The sequence below is a fragment of the Chionomys nivalis genome, chromosome 6 (assembly GCF_950005125.1).
Source record: "Chionomys nivalis chromosome 6, mChiNiv1.1, whole genome shotgun sequence".
In the NCBI taxonomy this organism is placed as follows: Eukaryota; Metazoa; Chordata; class Mammalia; order Rodentia; family Cricetidae; genus Chionomys; species Chionomys nivalis.
The window spans coordinates 98,313,723-98,334,627 of record NC_080091.1 but is presented as its reverse complement, the minus strand read 5'-3'; the positions used below and the strand labels follow the sequence as shown (position 1 = coordinate 98,334,627).

Below are 20,905 nucleotides of genomic sequence, written 5' to 3'. Positions count from 1 at the left end.
CCCATTGAGAACAGATAGAGGGAAAGGGGCGTAGCTCAATGGCAGAGCCCTTGTCTGGCTTGCCAGAGCCCTTGGCTCCATCCCCACCCAGCCTGGGAACAAAAGACAAGAAAAGAGAAACAGAAGGGAAGGAGGTATTGCATTTGGCGACTCGGGATGTCACTTATTGGTAGAACGCTTGCATAGCGTGCATAGGGAGTTTGAGACCAAGCACTGTATAATCCAGGCATAAACCTAGCATGATATGTACCTGTAAACCCAGTACTGTGGAAGTGGGGACAGGAAGATCAAAAAGTCAAAGTTATCCTTGGCTATGTAAAGAGTCTGAGGCCAGGCTGGGCTTCATAACTGAGTGGGAGACATCTATGTCTCTTCTCCTGCCATGCCCCCAGCCTTTATTTATTTGTCAAATATTTATTGAGGGTCTACCAGATGTATATATTAGGAGCTGAGAGTATAATGGTGAATCCAACAGGCAGAATCTTTATTCTCCAGAAACTCAGACTTCAGTGGGAAAGAGAGTGGCAATATACATAAAACAGATGGAAAAGCCCACTACTGGAAGTGCTCAGACACAAAAGTCAACTGGTAAAGTGGTAAGCAAGTGAGAACAGGGAAAGACAGAGAAATAGGCAGAGACCACATGATGGGAGGGAGGAGGAGCAGGCTGGAAGAGCACTCCCCATCATGGAGATATCTGGGTGTCTCTGTCTTTGTGCCCTAAGTCATATATACACACAGCTCTCTCGCAACATTAGAGCTTAGACACTGGGAACAGCAGTATTGACAAAGCCCCTCTCCCTTGGAGTCTTCGGGGACATCTTTCTTTTTCTCTCCTAGCCTTGGGAATAGCTGTCATTTGACCCATTAAATGGGGAAACGAAGTTCAAGGATGTCTTTTTATTGCCTTCCCTTCTCTCTTCATTCCAGCTAGCTAGAATTTCCTTCAAGATTTGACTCAGCTATCACCGACTCAAAGGATCTACCCACACCCTCTGTCCCAGCATTCTGTGTCTTTAATGATATATTAGGCTTGTGGTATTGGCTGACTACAGTGTGTGAACTAACTATGGTTAGCAATACCTTAAGACTTGTTTGGTTTTGCATATTTTCTTTTACAATTTATACTTCTGCTTATATAATTCATATACATGTATTAGGTAGTTTTTTGTTGCTATAACAAAAATCTCTAAGAAAATAACTAAAGAGAGGAAAGGTTTGATTTTGGTTCGTGGTCCATGACTGCCTGGGCCACTGGCTTTGGGCCTGAGGCAGGGCTGAGTGTGAAGATGGAAAGCCGATTATGGTGCAAATCTGGTTAGGTTATAATAAATTGGAATTTTAATGTTAGCAACTTCTTGTCTTTATTGATTAAATGGCAAACACATGAATGCCACGGGCTTTTATTTTTAAGTGAAGCTATGGGTGGTGACATTAGTCACCAACTAAACATGATATTAAAATTTGATATTTATATACTACGGTTGGCACGTATCTGAGGAGAACTGAGGATACTAATTTAGCATGCTATTAATAAGTCTGGCAGCCCAAAAATCCTTGGCAAACACACTTAGGCAGATAATTGGATTTCCCCCAAATTTCAAAGGCTAATTTCTTTTTTCAAGATTTAATATTTTTATTGTCTTGGAGAATTTCATGCAGTATATTTGGGTCACCTTCATTCCCTACCCCTTCCCCCCTTAACTCCTCACAGACATATGCCCACCTCCCCATTCCTACCTCTCTTCCCCTCTTCTTAATTTTTATCCTTAAAAAGCTAATTTCTTACCACATATCAACTATTATGTTGAGGTAGTTGAGGTATTGACTACAGTTTTTATTGCTATATAAGTATAAACGGGTGCTAGTTTTGTTTTGTTTTCCCAATGGGGGTGGCCAGTGAGAAGGTTGGCCTGGATAAAGCCACTTACTACCACCTGCTGACCTGAGTTCAATTCCCCAGACCCTCACAGGAAAAGGAAGGAATTGATTCCCCAAAGTTATCCTCTGGTCCATGCATTGAGCTTCACAGGGGAGTTACAGGGAAAGTATGGTCAGCAAACAGAAATACAGCAGGACCGTTGAGAAGCTGCCTGGCATTCGTACGTACATCTACCAGGACCTGGCTCAGCAAAGAGTGACAGGGACCAACGGTGACATTAAAATAGCGGTCTCTTTCCCACAGATCCATGGGCAACCCAGAGCTGGTGCTGAAGCAATTGTCATTTGCCCAGACTCCTGCTATTTTATGTTCTATCTGTCTCAAAGTGGGGTTTCCACGCGAGAGCCTAACTGGCTGTCACCGCATGGGTCACCGTATCCATGCTCCAGCTGGTAGGAGGAAAAGAGGCAGAGCAGAGGACAAAGCTGATGTCTGGAAGAAGTCACACACAGTCAGACATAACGGTGCATGCTTATAACCTTGACTCCTGGGAGGCTGAGATAGGAAAATCGCGATTTTAGGCTGGACTAGAACACACACCAAGCTCTACCAAAGCCTGGAATATGAAGTAAGACCATGTCTCAAATATATTAAATATATATATATACATATGCTATATATAAGATATATATAAAAGATATGTAAATTTGTTTTAAATTTTATTATTTCTGTGTGTGTAAGAAATGGATATGTATATGTGCACATACGTGTGTGTGCATGTGCATGCATGCCATAGTGTGTGTGTATGCTGGTCAGAGGTCAGTTACATACATGGTTCCCTCATTCTACCTTTACCTGTGTTTCTGGGCTCAAACTGAGCCCCAGGGATTAAACTAGGGTTGCCAAGCTTGCGTGACAAGCAACCAAGCCATCTCGTCAGTCCCAAAAGATGCTTTACAAATAAATAAAAATAAAAAAATAGTTGCATACAATACTGCTGATTACATTCCGTGTTCAGAGTGTAATCTTACGGCCATGTGTAGGTGGGGAGGAAGGCTGGGAAGAAAACCCCTTTGTTCTGGGTAGGCACTTAAAAACAAGAAGTGTATTATTTCAAGACTGGCTTTATCACCTGAAGCACTATTGGCCTCTTGGGCAGGTCAAGTCTTTACTAAATGACATCATCTTGAATATTTCAGGTCTTTTATCCCTCTAGGGCCCAGACACCTAAACATCAATCACAACCTCTCTGCCATAGTACTGACTCCTATACACTTACTTTACTCATAGGGAGTGGCACTGTCCTGAAACTTTAAGTTTCTGTGCCAGGCACCTACCATCACATGCCCAGTGTGCCACTTTCTCAGGGAGAATCTCTGCAGCCGTGTGCGAAGTCAGAATTCTTGGGTGACCCTTCCCCTCTGCTTACACAGATGAGAAACCAGGTCAGTGTCTGACCCAGGCTAAGTCAAATAAAATCTTATCCCAGATTTTAAAAATCAGAACCAAGGGGAGAAGTTTTAGTTCCTCTATGAGACAGAGGACCTGTGCTATCAGCGCATTGCTGGCGGGGAAGATGAACTCATCCTTTGGAAAATAATGGGGCCGCTCTCCAGAGACTTAAATGGCATAGCAGCTGTACTCTTGGGTCTACGGCTTAGTCAGTCAGTTAGTGTTAGTCAGCTAGTTAGGGTTAGCCAGCTGGTTAGTTAGAATTTACTTCTTACTTTATCTATTGAGTTGATTTTGTGTATTTATATGCTCATTCATTTGTAGGCAAGATGTTCATGAACTTGTGTGTAGGTGGAGGCCCGGGGTTGATGTTGAGTGTCTTCCTTAACTTCTCTTCACCTTCCTTTTTGAGATTGGGTCTCTCAGGAAACCTGGAGCTTGCTGATTTGGCTAAATACTCTGGTTAGCAAGCCCCGGGGACCCTGCTGGCGCCAGCTCCTCAGCACTAAAGTTATAGCAAGTCCCTCTGCACCTGATGCCATTCTCCCGTGGTGCTGGGGACTGAACTCAGGTCCTCGCGCTTCTGTAGCAATCACTTTCCTGAAAGAGCCACCTTTCCAGCCCTGGTTAGAGTTTGTCTCTGGCTCACAGTTTCCGCTGTCTCAGCCCAAGGTCAGTTGGCCCTGTTGCCTTTGGGCCTATGGTGAGGCGGTGTAACGTGAAGGCGGATGTGTAGAGGAGCAGGCTCACCTCAGGGTGGGCAGGAAGCAGAGAGCTGGAATGGGGCTACAGTCCCATGTTCTCAAGGGCACACTCCCGGTGACCTTCACCCCTTCAAGGTTCCACCAGCTCCCGATAGTGACAGTGCCAAGGCAGGGAGTGTGATTGATTTCCAGAGATAGTTTTCAGATACTATTATATACGAATGGTATATATACTTTAGATATATATCATTATATCCAAACTGTGGTATGGATTCCTTATACCAGTGGTTCTCATCATTCCTAATGCTGTGATCCTTTCATATCATTCCTCATGTGTGGTGACTCCAACCATAAATTATTTTCATTGCTACTTCATAACTGTAATGTTGCTACTGTTATGATTTGTAATGTAAATATCTATGTTTTCCGATGTTCTTAGGTGACCCTGTGAAAGGGTCATTGGAATTCCCAAGGAGGTCGTGACTCACAGGTTGAAGCCCACTGCCTTAAACACACTACGACATGGAGGGAACCTGAAGAAAACATGCTAGGTGAAAGATGAAATCTCATACAACCACGCATCATAGGGTTCCTGTTATATGATATGTGGGAAACAAAGAAATCCCTAAAGAGGGGTAGATTTCTGGAGAGTGAGAAGGGTGAGGGGGAGTAAGTGGTTCTAATAGCTTGTGGCCAATTTTCCCCACTACCTGGCCTTAAGAAACTCCCACCATATTAGGGAAAACTAAATAGGCCATATGCACAAACACGCACAAGTCCATAACTTCAATTTATTATAATTTATTATTTCTGTTTTATGAGCATTGGTGTTTTGCTTGCATATATGTCTGTGTGACGGTGTCAGATCCCCTGGAACAGGAGTTACAGACAGTTGTGAGCTGCCATGTGGCTGCTGGGATTGAACCTGGGTCCTCTGGAAGAGCAGTCTTAACTGCTGAGACATTTCTCCAGCCCCCCCCACACCCCATAACTCCAGTTTTTCAGATGTGAAATGCATCACACATGCTGTTTTGAACTACAAATTGGCAAATAAGTATTGAGGGTTTTGTTTGTTTGTTTTGTTTCTCTATGTAGCCCTGCCTACCCTAGAACTCACTCTGTAGACAAGGCTGGCCTCAAACTCATAGAGATCCACCTGCCTCTACTTGCTGAGTTCTGGGATTAAAGGTATGCTCCATTACCACCCAGCAAAATATTGATTTTTTAATGTAAAAGCAGACATGTGTGTGCCCATTGCCAATTGCATGTTCAAGGATCTTCAATGTTATTACTATCATGTTCTTCCTACCCCACAGTAAGCTCATATATATATATATATATATAGATAGATATATGTATGTATATACGTATATATATTTATGTGTGTGTGTAATATTTTTATTGATTATTTGGGAATTTCACATCGTGAACTCCAAGCACATTTACTTCCCAGTCCTCCCAGATCCACATTCTCACCTTTGTGACCTCCCCCAGAAGAGGAAGAGGAAAGAGGAGGGAGAGGAGGAAGAGGAGAAGAAGGAGCAAGTCTAATTTGTGTTGTTCATATATTCACTGGAACAAAGGCAAACTCCCATGGCCAGCTCCTAAGCGTGGTTGCTAGGATTTAACAGAAACCATCCATCCATATTGGCTATGTACCTCCGGTTCCTCCTAAAGCCCTCGCAAACTCTGGAGTCTTTTGTCATTTCTCTATGACTTCTGGAGTCAGCAGGTGTGTCCTTTGTCATCCCTACTTAAGTCCCTTCCTGCCTTGTCTGAACTTGTGCCAATGCAGTGACTCAGAATAGACCTTTAGTCGGGCTCAAAGATGAGCCAGGCACACCAGGAAGGCTGCGGACATGACTGGAGGGTTGGGCTGTCAACTGCCAACAACTAGTTGCTTTTCTTATCGCGGTGACAAACACCCGGCCTCTTAAGGGAGAGAGGATCAGGTCTGGCTGATGGTCTCAGGGAATATGGTTCCTCAGGTGAACAGAGGGGAGGGTATCTCTCAGTATTTGCGGGAGCTTCGGATGGTATTTGCTCCCCACATTTTAATGGATTAGAAAGCAAGGAAGGGAAAATAGATAAGATCTCCTGAGTAAATTGGGAGCATGGGGGGCGGGGAGTGAGGAAGGGGAGAAAAAAGAAAGCAAAGAAATGGATCAGAAGCAGAGCCACGCCCACGACCCATCCCCAGTGGCCTAAGTCCATAGGTTGGACCCTAGCCCTGGAGGTTTGCTAACCTCCCCAAACAGCAAATACCATGAGCCTGTGGGCCACATTTCACAGTGGCATCATAGCGCCCCCTTCCACCTCTAGGGAGAGAAGAGGGGTCAAAGAATGAGTCCAGTCCCATGGTTAACAGTTAGTTAAGCTTCCCAATCCATGTCATGCAATGTGGACAGGGGTCATGTCACACACCTAGGGACAGAACTGCCACCTCTCCTTCAGACTTCACCCAAATTGTCTTTAATGTGAGACTGTTTCTAAGCAATAAAAAGACAACAATAAGAAAAACCAAAACGACACAAAACAATAGTACGGCTATTTCTTTTCTTTTTTTTTTTAAAAAATATTTATTCATTTATTATGTATACAATATTCTGTCTGTGTGTATGCCTGCAAGCCAGAAGAGGGCACCAGACCCCATTACAGATGGTTGTGAGCCACCATGTGGTTGCTGGGAATTGAACTCAGGACCTTTGAAAGAGCAGGCAATGCTCTTAACCTCTGAGCCATCTCTCCAGCCCCGTGGTATGGCTATTTCTAACAGAAGGATGGCGGGCACTTCGCATTTGCTGGGTTCTGTGAGTAGGGGCAAGTCCTCAATTCTGAAGCGGAGTCTTGGGAACCCTGAATTGATAGCTGCACTGGGTAGTAAGAACCATGGGTAAGGCCCTGGGATTACCCATGCTGGTGTCCATGGGCTGAGTTCCAGATCTGCAGGGCTGTGCAAACTGCAGGTCTTGAGAGAACTGAGTGTAACTGCCAGGCGCCCAGCTGGTGCCGAGGAAGTGTTGGAGCACGCTGCGGCAGGGAGCACTCCGACTTTGGACATTAAAGAACTCTTTTTTTTTTTTTTTTTTTTTTTGGCTTTTTGAGATGGGGTTTCTCTGTAGCTTCGGAGCCTGTCCTGGAACTAGCTCTTGTAGACCAGACTGGTCTCGAACTTACAGAGATCTATCTGCCTCTGCCTCTAAGAACTAACTCTTGAATACTAAACAGAAGCAATTGTGTGACTAGAGACGGTTTTCAAGTGAGACTGAAGCAATGGGTCCCAGTGTATGGGTTTTCCACCCCTTTGGGGACTAAAGGATCCTTTCATAGGGGCTGCCTACCAGATATCCTGCATATCAGATGTTTACATTACTGTTCATAACAGTAGCAAAATTACAGTTAGGAAGTGGCAACACAAATAATTTTATGGTTGGGGTCAGCACAACATGAGGAACTGTGTGAAAGGGTCTCAGCATCAGGAAAGTTGAGAAGCGCTGGACTGAAGTACTGCCTTTTTAGAAGGTGTGTTTATTTTATGTATATGAGTGTATTGCCTCACATCTGTTGGCGGGCCATGTACAAACCTCAGCCTACAGTCAGAAGAGGGTGTCAGATCCCCGGGAACTGGAGTCACAGATGGGTTGTGAGCCACTCTGGTTCCTGGAAACTGAACCCATGTCCTCTGCAAGTGCTCTTAATCCTCTGAGCCATCTCTCCAGTCCCAGGATGGACATTTAAGATGATTTATTTTGTGTGCAAGGGTGGTGTGAGGGAGTCCATTCTCCGCTTCCTCTAATCCTGGGGATCAAACTCAGGTTCTCAGTGTTGGCAATGGGCACCTTTTCCTACTGAGCCATCTCTCCTACCCTTGACTATTATTTAAAGTCTCTTATTTTGTTTTTGAGACAAGGTTTCTTTGTGTAACAGTCCTAGCTGTCCTGAAACTTGCTTTGCAGCCCAGGCTGGCCTTGAACTCACCAAGATACGCCTACCTATACCTTGCAAGTGAGATTAAAGGCACCAGGCTGAGCTAAAACATTCTTAACTTTACAAATGCTACAAGGTATATAATAAACAACAACAGTAAAAACCACAAACAACTGTCTCTTCTTATTGTTCTACTAACCCCATCAAAGGTAATGAATCTGGTTTACACGAAATTGTCTTGAGGTGTAGACCTGGCTGAAGGCTTTGTTAGCGGCTTGATTCAGTTTTCTCCCATCTGGAGCCAGCCTGCAGGGAACTTGAAACAAAATAGCCACGGCTATGGAGTGCCTAGGCTTGGCCCTCTGAGGGGAACAAATTCTATTTCCTTCAATCGAAATGGCCTTTACATCTACTCTTTTAGGGGAATTATTGCTTCCACACTTGCTCCCGTTCTCCTCTTCTACCTGGCTGCCCGTTATCCAGCTTGTTAAATTTTGTTTCAGGCCAGACTCCCAGACCACACCGATTGAACTAAAACTCAAAGTGGAGGCATTCTTTTTAAAGTTCTATGCAACGAAACTAAACCTAGATTGCTCTCAGAACTTTTGAGACACCAGGAGAGATATAATAATAGCCAATTTTTCCAAAAGAACAATTCCACTTGACATACAGTTTCCCCTGCGCTAACCCTCACCCCTCCCCTTGACCAGGAGTGGAAGTAAACTGCTGTGAAGCAATCCCTTGGTGGGGGGTGGTTTTTCTCTTACTTTGTTTCCCTGTTCCTGCTTGAAAGGAAAGCAGCTTTAACATAACCCGCTCAGAGCTTGGGCTCTAGCGAGGTTGGTAGAGCGTTTTGAGTAGCATGCCTCAGGCCCTGCCTCTGTCCCAAGCACCACGTAAAACCAAATCTGTTGGCACATGTTTGTAACCCCAACATTCAAAGAGTGGAGGCAGGGGGCTCAGAGACTAACCTCCAGTCTCAGCTGCAGCATCCGGCACTGGGAGAAGCAGGCCAGCCAGATAAGAGACTCTGTGCGCCAGGCCCTTTCTTTGAGGCCACCATCCAGCTCCCAAATCATGACACAGAGACTTATTATCAGTTTTGAATGGTTGACCTAGCTTAGGCTCATTTCTGGCTAGCTCTTTTAACTTAAATCAACCTGCTTCTCTTTACCTCCCTTTTGCCTCAGGACTTTTTACCTGTTCTTTCTGTATAACTTTCTCCCACCACTCCTCTGTCTGACTGGCCAACTTCTTGCCTTGGGCTTGTCCCTCTCTCCCCTGCTCTTGTTTCTCGTCTTCTCAGCCCAGCTGTCTCCTCCTATGTATTCTCTCTCCCTACAGGCCCTGCCTATCCCTTTTCTGCCTAACTATTGGCCACTCATTTTAATTAGACCATTCTGGTGCCTTAGGCAGGCAAGGCAAAACAAATGCAATATAGCTTCACATAATTGAACAAATACGTCAAAAACAAAAGTAACACACCTTTACACTGTTAAAGTAATATTCCACAGTAAAACATCTTTGCCTAGTTAAAATAATAATCCACAACAGGCCGGGCGGTGGTGGCGCACGCCTTTAATCCCAGCACTCGGGAGGCAGAGGCAGGCGGATCTCTGTGAGTTCGAGACCAGCCTGGTCTACAAGAGCTAGTTCCAGGACAGGCTCCAAAACCACAAAGAAACCCTGTCTTTAAAAATGAATTAAACATCTCTGCTCCGCCCATTGCATTGAAACTCATGTTCTGCTTTATGGAGCGAAAGTATTACCAGAATCATAAATAAAGCTGTTGAAGATATGCAAGCCAAACTGTTTAATTTTGGCCTTAAGACGTCCTTCACTCTTTCATAGGAAGGACATTAGAAAAGCATACCATGAACAGCACAGTGGCAGAAATACTTTAAAGACTTTAAGAAATGACATCTCTTTAGGGATATAGGGCAAGGGCTATTGCTTTTGCATCTTTAGGGCATGGGCAGTCAAATGAAGGAACACTTTCAGATTTGGAGAAGGATGAAATGTTAAACCAATTCATGAGGTACAACATAGACTAAATATTTGCAAAGTGACCATTTTAAAATAGGTTTCTAAAACTAGTTATTTTTTCTGTAGCTTTGGAGCCTGTCCTAGAACTGGCTCTTATAGACCAGGCTAGCCACAAACTCACAGAGATCCACCCACCTCTGCCTCCTGAGTGCTGGGATTAAAGGCGTGCACCACCACCGTGCCAGCTACAGAGAAACCCTGTCTTGAAAAGCCCCCCCGCAAAAAAAAGAAAGAAAGAAAGAAAGAAAGAAAGAAAGAAAAAAAAAACACTAGTTATTTTTTATTTTCTGTGTAGGGTGTTTTGTGTACACAATTTTGTGTATGCAAGCATGCCTGGTACCCGTGGAAGCCAGAAGGTCAGAAGAGGGTGCTAGAACCCTGGGAGCCGAGGTTACAGACAGCTGACAGTTGTAAGCCACCATGTACTGGGATTGGAACCCCCCTCTTCTGGAAAGCAGCCATTGCTCTTAATGAATGCTATACCAGCAATAAAGATTTTGAGAAGTTGAATCAGATATGGTAATGCACAACTTTAATCCCAGGACTCGGGAAGTAGAGGCAGGCAGAGCTCTGTGAGTTTGAGGCCATCCTGGTATATACTGAGTTCCAGACCAGCCAGGGTTACAAAAAAAAAAAAAAAAAAAAAAAGTAAAGACATGGTTAAAGTGTAAAAGAGGTAGTGAAGGCAAGAGAGGATGGAGTCTTCCTTTTGAGGCATAATATCCTCATTACTGGAACTTGATCTTAGTAAATAGGTTAAAAACATCTCACTATTTAAGGTGTGTTTATGTTTTGTTTGTTTGGGTAGTGCTGGGAATTGAACCCAAGGGCTTGTACACATAAGCAAGTTTTTATCTCAGAGCCATATTCCCAACCCTAAACTTTTTTTTTTTTTTTTTTTTAGAAAATTTGTTTTACCACCGGATTGAAGCAATAGTTTTTTTTTTTTATGGTTATTTCACATGGAAATATTCATGACTTCAACAATATACTTCATCAAATCATAATTGGAAGGACATAATGGCATTTTTCTCATCTTAAAAGATTGTGATCAGTCTTTTTTTTAAGTATTTATTTATTTATTATGTATACAATATTCTTTCTGCGTGTATGCCTGAAGGCCAGAAGAGGGCACCAGACCTCATTACAGATGGTTGTGAGCCACCATGTGGTTGCTGGGAATTGAACTCAGGACCTTTGGAAGAGCAGGCAATGCTCTTAACCGCTGAGCCATCTCTCCAGCCCCGATTGTGATCAGTCTTATCATGATGGGTCTTATAGACTTTCTTTTGTGCAAAAGATATCATGAGTTACCTTCCTAATATTTCAAAACTATATGAAACTGTTGATAACGCCTCCAGAGAACTGTGAACATGAGTAAAACTATGCAATTTTTAGCTTGCTAACTGAACAACACTTTAGCTCATCAAAAACATTCCTAGAGACTATAACTTGTTCATTTATTTTAACTGCTAACTTAATTTCAGCAGTAACAATTTTATTTAGGAAATGATTTCATGGAGGAAAGTAATAGGCAGCAGGAAGGAAAAAAATCGACTCTATAGAAGCTAAGATTCCATTAGATTTAGACAGAGGCTGGAAAAATGGCTCAGCAGTTAAGAGTGCTCTTTCAGAGGACCTGGGTTCAAATCCCAGCGCCCTTGGTTTACAACAGCCTGTAATTCCAGTCCCCAAGGATCCATCCTTTTCTGGATTCCTTGGGTATCAGGAACACACTTGGTGCACAGACATTCATGTAGATAAAATGCCCATAAACATAAAAAACAAAAAGATTTCATTAGTTACCAGGTTTATCATACTACTTAGTATTTTTTGGGTACAGTTCCTGTCCTAGGGAAGAAACTTGGCAATGTCTAGTGTAGGTCTCAAATTTCCATGACGAATTCCATATTCTCCATAGTATCTAGGACAATGACTCTCAACCTGTGGGTCATGACTTCTTTGGGGTCACATATTAGACATCTTTCATATCAGATATTTATATAATGATCCATAAAAGTGGAAAAACTACAGTTATGAAGTAGCAACAAAATAGGGAGGGGGGTCACCATAACACAAGGAACTGTGTTAGGGGTCACAGTGTCAGGAATGTTGAGAACCACTGCTGTAGGGCATTGGAGTGTTCTGACAGTGTTGATGACCATGGGGTTGGATCGTGTGTGTGTGTGTGTGTGTGTGTGTGTGTATCCACAAAGATACTTTATGCAGAGCAATGGTTGATAACCTGCACACACAAAAATTTGTATTGCTCAAGACAGGAGTAAAATACCCTCTTGGAGTCAGGTAAATGATATAAACACGGAATTTACAAAGAAATAATGGGACTGGAGAGATGGCTCCGTGGATAAAGCGCTTGCTATTCAAATGTGAGGATCAATGTTTGAGTACCAGAACCCACTTAAAAGTAGACAGGTATAGAGGCCACTGTATTCCCAGTACTTGAGAGTCAGAGGCAGGGAGTCAAGGGCAAGCTGGCTAGTTAGCCGAACTGGTGAGCTCTGGATTCCGTGAGAGACCCTCGTCAACAAATTAAGTGGAAAGTAATCAAGGAAAACCAACGAAACAACCATTCCCTTAAACCTTGTCTGTTTGGTTGTGAACCTAGCCTTTAATGGTTGAGCCATCTCTTCAGCCCCATCTCAAATCTTAAAAATGGAAATCAGGTGTGTGCACCAGCCTACTAAGGCAGAAGCGGGCACTGGATCCCCTGGAACTAGAGCTACAGGTAATTGTGAGCCATCATGTGGATGTTGGGAATCGAACCCAGGTTCCCTGCAAGAGCAGTCAGAGCTCTTAGCTGCTGAGTCATCTCCCCCTTTTTCTCTCTTACATAATGCATGCATGTATTTCCTTATATCCATGTGTGCGTGTGTGTGTGCCATGCATGTAGGGATCAGAAGACAATTTCCATGAATCTGTTCTCTCTCTGGTTCCTCGGGATTATACTCAGATTATCGGGTTCAGCTGCAAAGGCGTCTTTACCCTCTGGATCATCTTTCTGGCTGTCTCTCTAGCTCAAGCTAGTTAGATACTGAGAGATTAGGAAGGAAATACCACATAGACCCTAGGTCTGAAAGGCTGAACAAGGAGCGACCATTTCCACAGCATTCTGGGGAGGCAGAACTACAGGGTCTGTGAAGAGGTTTGTAGCTGAGAAGACTTGTGGAAAATTGGTGAGTGTGATACAATTTGTTCCACTGTAATCTATAATTAGGTAATCAATTAACGATTAAAAAGCAGTGTTCCTCTGAGACCAGTTAAACTAATCAGGTTCCTTTCCTCAAGGGGACCTGGTGTGCAAAGGTACCAGCAGCAGCCCCCTTGGGAACGCATGCGGCCTCTTGCCTGTATGGGTTCTCTAATGAACCCTTATGTTGGGTAGGCGTTGTAGGGACATAGCCCCACCCATTGGGGGCGTGTTCGCCTCGGGCTAATGTTTACGGATAAATCTGCCGGGCGTGAGCCCAGCAGCCCTTTTCTTTTGCTCCGCTTTTCCTGTTCTCCGCGGGAACCTGTGGTCCTGTAAGTCTATTTCCTTATTAAAGCTGTATATATCTATATAATCTGTCTGCATTCATTTGCGCCGCCACAACGCGTGTCTGTGATCTCACACTGTCCCCAGTCTAGGCTCCAGACAGGTGAGTGGGATGCCTTCCGAAGCCCAAGGCACAGTGGCCAAGTTTAAGTTCCCTGACTGATGGACAGAAGAATCCCATCAAAGGGATGGGCTTCACCTACAGCAATGCTCACTACACTAGTCAGGTGTGCTGGTTTGAAAAAGCATGGCCCCCATAGGCTCATATACTTAATGTTCAGTGTAGTAGGAGCTGCAGAATGCTACCCGCAGCTCCTTCAACAGTTCAGTCACCAGGGAATAGAATTTTTTGATAGCTTCAGAAGAATTAGGACTTGTGGTCTTTTGAGGAAGTGTGTCCCTGGGGGTGGGTTTTGAGGTTTTCAAAAGCCCACACCTAGTCTGGTGTTTTTCTCTCTCTCAGCCTGTGGATCAGGATGTAGCTTCCTAGTGCTCTCCAGCACCATGGCTGCCATGCCTGCTGCCAGGCTTCTTGCCTTGAAGACAATGGACTAAGTCTCTGAAATTATAAGCAGGCCCCCAATTAACTGTCTTCTATAAGAGTTGCTTTGATCACGGTGTGTCGTCACAGCAGCAGAACAGTGATGAAGACACCAGGAAACTGCTCGTCCTGAACGGAACTGGACCAAATATATCCCTAAGCATGGCCCCTCCAGAGGTGGCCCTACACCTCTAAAAGCTTCCACTGGACCTCACCCTGCCCCCCAGTTATATTTATGAGTCAATCTTCCATTCAGACTAAAACTTTAAAAAATTAAAAGCAGTGTTTTGAAAGATTTTCAGCAATATAAAAGTAGTATATGAAAGTACTCCGGGCGATGGTGGCACACGCCTTTAATGCCAGCACTCGGAAGGCAGAGGCAGGCGAATCTCCGTGAGTTCGAGGCCATCTGAGTTTCAGGACAGCCAGGGATACACAGAGAAACCCTGTCTTGAAAAGAAATTTTTTAAAATTGCTATCACCATAATGCTATAAAAATATTTGCTATCTTGGAAGAAAATAGACTCTTATATAAGCTTTTCTTTTAGTTTAGAATAAAGATTCTCAGATATTTAAAGATAAATAAGTGTGCATGTTTTTAAAAATTGTTTAACTTTATTTTGTGTGCATTGGTGTTAATCCCCTGGAACTGGAGTTGCAGACAGTGTGAGCTGCCATGTGGGTTCTGGGAATTGAACCCGGGGCCTCTGGAAAAGTAGTTAGCACTCTTAACCACTGAGCCATCTCCCTAGTTCCCAGTGTGTATGTTTTTTAACATTGCAAACAACATGCAATTTTTTAAAACAAAACCAAATTTAAACCCAGGAGCAGTGAAAACCCTGCTGTTGTAAACAAAAACAGAGTTCACTACACACTTAAATTCCGGACCTTTCTGATTGGGGTATTTGATCTGATTGGGAAAAATTAAAAAAAAAGGAAAAGAAAAGAAAAGAAACAGAGGGAGGAGGAAGTGGGGGAAGAGAGGAGGGAGGGAAAGGAGGTATACAAGCTGGTCAGATTTGGGCATTTACTGTGGGATTAACTCTAAAAAGGATTGGTGAGTTGAAACCTCAGTTCATTTCCCCAACCCATCTTTGAGGACCCATTGGATTCGGTCAGTTATTCATCTAGTACATCATAGACATGCATACCATGTTAGCCCCCAGCAGTCACGCTTCCTACTGACCAAGGAAGCCACCTCTTCCCACTGTGAGTGCCCTTTGCAAGCTGGTGCTGCCTGTGGCCTTCAGTGGCAGTATGGAATAGATGTCTGATATATGAACAGTGTTTGTGCCAGACACTTGGAACCACTGTAACCAAACCTGCCATAATCAACTCATAATGAATTCTGGCACAGTTTTGGAGGTTTTAGGAGGGGTTGGCTGGCCCCATTGCCTTTAGGCCCGTGGAGAAGCATCACATTGTGACAGGGATATATAGTGGATGGAGCAAAGCAGTTTGAAAAGGCAAAAGAAAGATCAGAAGGAAGAGACCAGGGTCCCACATCCTCCAATCCCAGATGGTGTCCACAGGGTCCCAGCTTCTGAAGCTTCTACCACCTGCAAGTGGCGGTATGTGGGAACCAAGACTTTGGTGTCCTGCTTCTATTTCTGTTGCTGTGATAAAAGCAACTTGGGAAAGCAGGGGTTTTATGTGTGCTCACAGTTCCAGGTTACCGTCCATCAGATGCAGAGAAGTCAAGGCATCATGAACTTAAAACAGCTGGTTACATCACTATTGTTATATCCTTAGTGAAGAGAAAAGGGAAATCTATGCTTGTTTGCTTACTGTTTCTTGCTTGATGCTTGTGCTCAGCTCCACTGTGCACTGCTCAGGACCCCCTGCCTAGGGAATGCTACCGCTCACAGTGGGATGGGCCTTCACAGTCCCCCAGAGACACGCCCATAGACCAACCTCAGTGTAGGTAATTTCTCACTGAGAATATTCCCAGGTGATTCTAAGTTGTGTCAGGTTAACAAGTAGAAGCCACCACCACACGGATAGTCAAAAATTCAAATATTCATCCAACAGTAACAACAATTCAAAGCCACAATCGACATTATGCTACCACACCAGAGGAGGAGACACAGTATTAAGGCCTCATGTCCTGTCACTCTCTACCACTTTCTCATTGATGGCATGATGTTCCCTGTAGACAGAAGTTTCTGTCCTGCCCTGTCCTGCAGTCATTCAGTCCCAACAAAACACACAGAGGCTTATATTAATTATAAACTGGTTGGCTTATTAGCTCAGGCTTATTATTAACTAGCTCTTAGAACTTAAATTAACCCATACTATGTTTAGCCATGTGGCTTGGTACCTTACTCAGTGAGGCATTCTCATCTTGCTTCCTCTGTATCTGGCTGGTGACTGCAGACTGAACCTTTCCTTTTCCCAGAATTCTCCTATTCTGGTCGCCCTGCCTATGCTTCCTGCCTGACTCCTGGCCAATCAGCATTTTATTAAACTAATACAAGTGACAAATCTTTACAGGGTACAAGAGCACTATCCCACAGCAGTTCCCCATCTGTGAAATGGAGGCAATACTGGCTCTCCGTGCTAATCAACATGATGCCAAGTGAGTCTTGCCTCCTGGCACCAACACCATTTTATAATCACCTTCTAAACAGACTAGAGTTGACGCAATAAGCAACAGGGCACTGTAACTGTAGGCAGGTAGGAGGTGATTTCTATGACTAGCCCATAAAAGACCTCTTTGCTTCATCTTGGATCACTTGTTATAGCTAGCTGGTATTTTTTTTTTTTTTTTTTTTTTTTTTTTTTTTTTTTTGGTTTTTTCGAGACAGGGTTTATCTGTGGTTTTGAAGCCTGTCCTGGAACTAGCTCTTGTAGACCAGGCTGGTCTCGAACTCACAGAGATCCGCCTGCCTCTACCTCCCGAGTGCTGGGATTAAAGGTGTGTGCCACCACCGCCCGGCATAGCTGGTATTCTATATCATAATACATATGATCTTTGCTTTCTTTAGCTGCCCATCTAACAAAAGGTGATAGGGAAGGCGAGGTCATAGGGTCACATTTTTGGGAAAGAGGAGGAAAGCTGGGGCTATAAACGAAAGGATCAGTTTGTACATGTAGGGACATAAGGATGCTCATGGTCAGAAGATGCAGGTTTTCATTTGCTGTCAGAAGGAAGTGTGGGATTGCTGCTAAGGGGACTGATGGAAGACATGAGCAACACTACTGATAATTGGTGAGCATACGATCTGAACATCTGGCTCTTGTCTTTTTAAACTCTCTGTGACCTAAGGCAGAAGCGATGAAAACAGTTCATGGAGAAAACCCAAGGGAAACATTCCTCAGTGGCCTGGCTATCCCAGACCCTGGCAGGCAAGACATGGATGCCATGGGTTCAGGTGCACTGGACTCTCTGATAGAGAAGTACAGCACCTTGTATCTGCAGTGTTTATTATAGAGCTGAAGAGAGAGGCAGGGTTATTGCATGCAGCTGGAGGGAAGTGGGGTTACTACATAGAGAAAACATGAAGGCAGGGTTATTATACACAGCTGGATCAAGGACACAGTAGGAGCAGTCTCTGTAGGGCAATGGTCTTCAGGTTGTAAAGAGCTGAGGGGAGAAAGCTAACATGGACATTTTCTGCACACACAATCTATCAATACCCACTTTTGGACCCTGAGGAAGAATTTGCTATCATCTCTGAAGCTCACCTCAGGAGGAAGGTTTTGCTATTTCCATCTGGGCCCATGTCAACCACACACATTTGCTGGGACCTCAGGCACTCAGGGGTTCCTCCACTCCCCACAGTGGCTCCTGCGTAGTTCTGTGTATTGTATTGCTGATATTTAATCGCTTTGACCTATATAAAAGCCAGCTTCAAGTAGGTCAACCTATGTTAACTCTGTAAGGACAAATCAAACCGGAGTGTGGATGGCTGAGCCCATCTCTTTAGAAACCACATCTTTTTTTTTTTTTTTTTGAGATTAAAGGCATTGTTTTCCTTAAATAGTCTTTGTTTTTCAGTACCTAAAACACAGTACACACTTCTAATCTCTCTCTCTATCATCTGTCTCCAGCCACCCAGCCACCCACATACATTCACATGATTGTAAAGGAAAAATAGGGCTGGGGATATGGTTCATTGGATAAAAGCATTTGCGATGCGATCCCGATAACCTGAGCTTAATCCCCAGAACTGATGTAAGAAGCTGGCTGCAGTAGGGACATCTATAATCCCGGAACCTCTGAAGAGAAGTGGAAACGAGAAACTTATCCTGAAGCTCACGGGCCAGCAAACCTGGAATGTGCTGCAAAATGCCGAGACCCTGCCCAACAAGGTGACAGGAGAAAACTCAGTCAGTTTTCCGAGTGCCTGAAGTGTCTGTCTTGCCTCATGCCTGTCTGTGCACCTTTCACTGAGGCAAGGGTGATTCCCAGCTTCCTGTGAACCTTACAGACAGTATTCTATAGATGACTCCTTTCTTCCTTTTGTACAGGAAGGATGGCACAGGGTACATGGTGTCTTACGTGGCTTCCTATAGGATATTGTTGTTAAGTGCTTACTAAACAGGATTAGAACATGTGTTTTGTAAGTCAGAGTAGGTTTATTTCTAACTATGCATCTTGTTTATTTGTTTTACGTGCCCCAATAATGGTAATCTTATTACCAATATTATTATTACTTTTTTAGCTCCAGCAATATTTGGGCTGATGCTGTGGAATAATCCTCCTGTATATTGTGAAGACGTGTTACTCTCATTGGTTTAATAAACAGCTAACTGGCCAGTAGCTAGGCAGGAAGAAGTTAGGCAGGAGAGCCAGGCTGAGAGAATACAGGGATGAATAAGGGAGCGCTGCCAGGAGATGCAGGGAGAAGCAGGATGAACATCCTGTGTTGAGAAAAGGTTACTGAGCTACATGGTGGAGTGTAGATAAGAAATATGGGTTAATTAAAGTTATAAGAGCTAGTTAGTAACAAGCCTAAGCTATCAGTCAAGCAGTTATAATTAATAATAAGTCTCTGTGTGGTTCTTTGGGAGCTGGCAGGTGGGACAGAAAAGTTGCTACAGGCTGGGGATTCAGCTTAGTTGGTAGAGTGCTTGCCTGACACATACGAGGCCTGGGCATCTTGGTGTAATGGCACACACTGTGATACCAAGGTCGGAACTTTTTCCTTTAAAGATAACATCTCATCCTTGGATATTATTTGGATAGTGTGTAGATTTCTGTCCTGGAGAGATACTCTGTCTGCTAACCTATCATAACTTTTTAACAAATTTTGATTGTCAAATTCAACAGTATGAATTCTTTCAGATAATTTCTCAGTACCCTTTGACATGGATTCAATTTTGTCTGTCAAATTAATGTTACCCTTTTCAATAGTATTAAGTTTTTCAAGTAACTTTTGATTATCAATGGTATTAATCCTGTCAGCTAGCTGTTCATTATTAGTCTGTAAAGACTATCATTTCTAAAAGTGCCTCATTCTTGGCTCTGTTATCAAACCATTTTCTTAAGAATATAATATGAAGAAAAAAAACTGAGACCCAATATCCAATAAATGGATGCATCACAATAACCATATGACCCTTGCAGAATGCAATCCATAGTATTAGCAAAAAAGTTACTATAATTTTCCATGGTAATGTTGTTTGCCATTATATAACTTTCAAGTTTATTGATTTATTAATTACCTGTTATGAGGTCTGGTAAATTGTTTCAGGTGTAATAATCTTTATTTTCTAACAGGAGTCGTTAGACTAGCGACAAACCTGGTACCATGAACAGTCCTGAGCTGCTTTGGTTTTTTTGGCCTTGGTGCTGGTTAAATACTGAGATATATGCTTTGCTTGACAAATTAAAAGCAATTACATCAATTCTGTACATGGAGCAAGAAGCCCAGAACTCAGGAGCCGGGAGTACAAACTGAAAGCTGAGCAAGTCGCCACATGGCAGGGAAGAGGCAGGGAATGTGGCAGGGAATACGACAGGGGGCAGGGGCAGGTGCGTGCTTAGGAAATTTCCAAGTCGTTGCACGCATTTAACTTCGCTGTGGCAGAAGTTTTTACAAAAACTGCTTAGGTAAAAGCAAACCAGGTGGGTGGGGTGGGGTGGGGTGGGAGACTTTCTGGGCTGTGGACTGGTTAGGCTTTAAGCTGGTCCACCCAGTAAGGGTGGAGTTCGAATCCACGTGGGGTGCTAGATGAAGACGGATGCTTAAAAGAATCCCACACTAGCTCAGAATTGAGTAAAATAGAGGGTTATTTATTTAGGGATAGACCCACAGATGACAGTCCTCTGCTCTAACCGAATCCCGTAGCCAGAAGAGAGGCTGGATGTGTGCTTTACCTCAGCACTTACAGTATAAGAGGCCATACCCAAGTGGGTGGTAACTTAAAGGCTACTGGCTGTAGGAATTCCTACAGCAGTGAGGGGAAGTCACTCAAGCAACTGTCATATCACACCCTCAGCCAAGAGCACAGAAAAATGTGTGATGCTACTTGCTTGTCACATCTAACTTTCTCATCACCCATTTCCTGTGCCTAGGGAATGGTGTTGCCCACAATGGGCTAGGTCTTCATCAACAATCAAGACAAATTTCCCACAGACGTGCCCATAGACCAATCTGATCTAGACAATCCTCTCTCATTTAGGCTTCCAGTGAATCTAGCCTGTGGCAAGTAGAAATTCCAAACACACTGTAAATAGAGACTGTTCTTTTGTTTCCCAGCTGCCCAGACCTGAGTAATCACAGAAACTATATTAATTGCGACACTGACCAATAGTTTAGGCATATTCCTAGCTAGCTCTCACATCTTAA

General features: G+C 43.7%; 1 protein-coding gene and 1 non-coding gene across 12 annotated transcripts in view; both read left to right on the top strand.

The window, feature by feature from the left end:
• The window catches only part of Septin11 (septin 11), a 121,664-nt gene that overhangs the window by 4,354 nt on the left and 96,405 nt on the right, over positions 1-20,905 (top strand). The window lies entirely within an intron of this gene.
• Positions 13,280-13,412, top strand: LOC130876634 (small nucleolar RNA SNORA70). Its single transcript, XR_009057294.1, has one exon. It is a non-coding gene; the product is annotated as a small nucleolar RNA SNORA70 (small nucleolar RNA).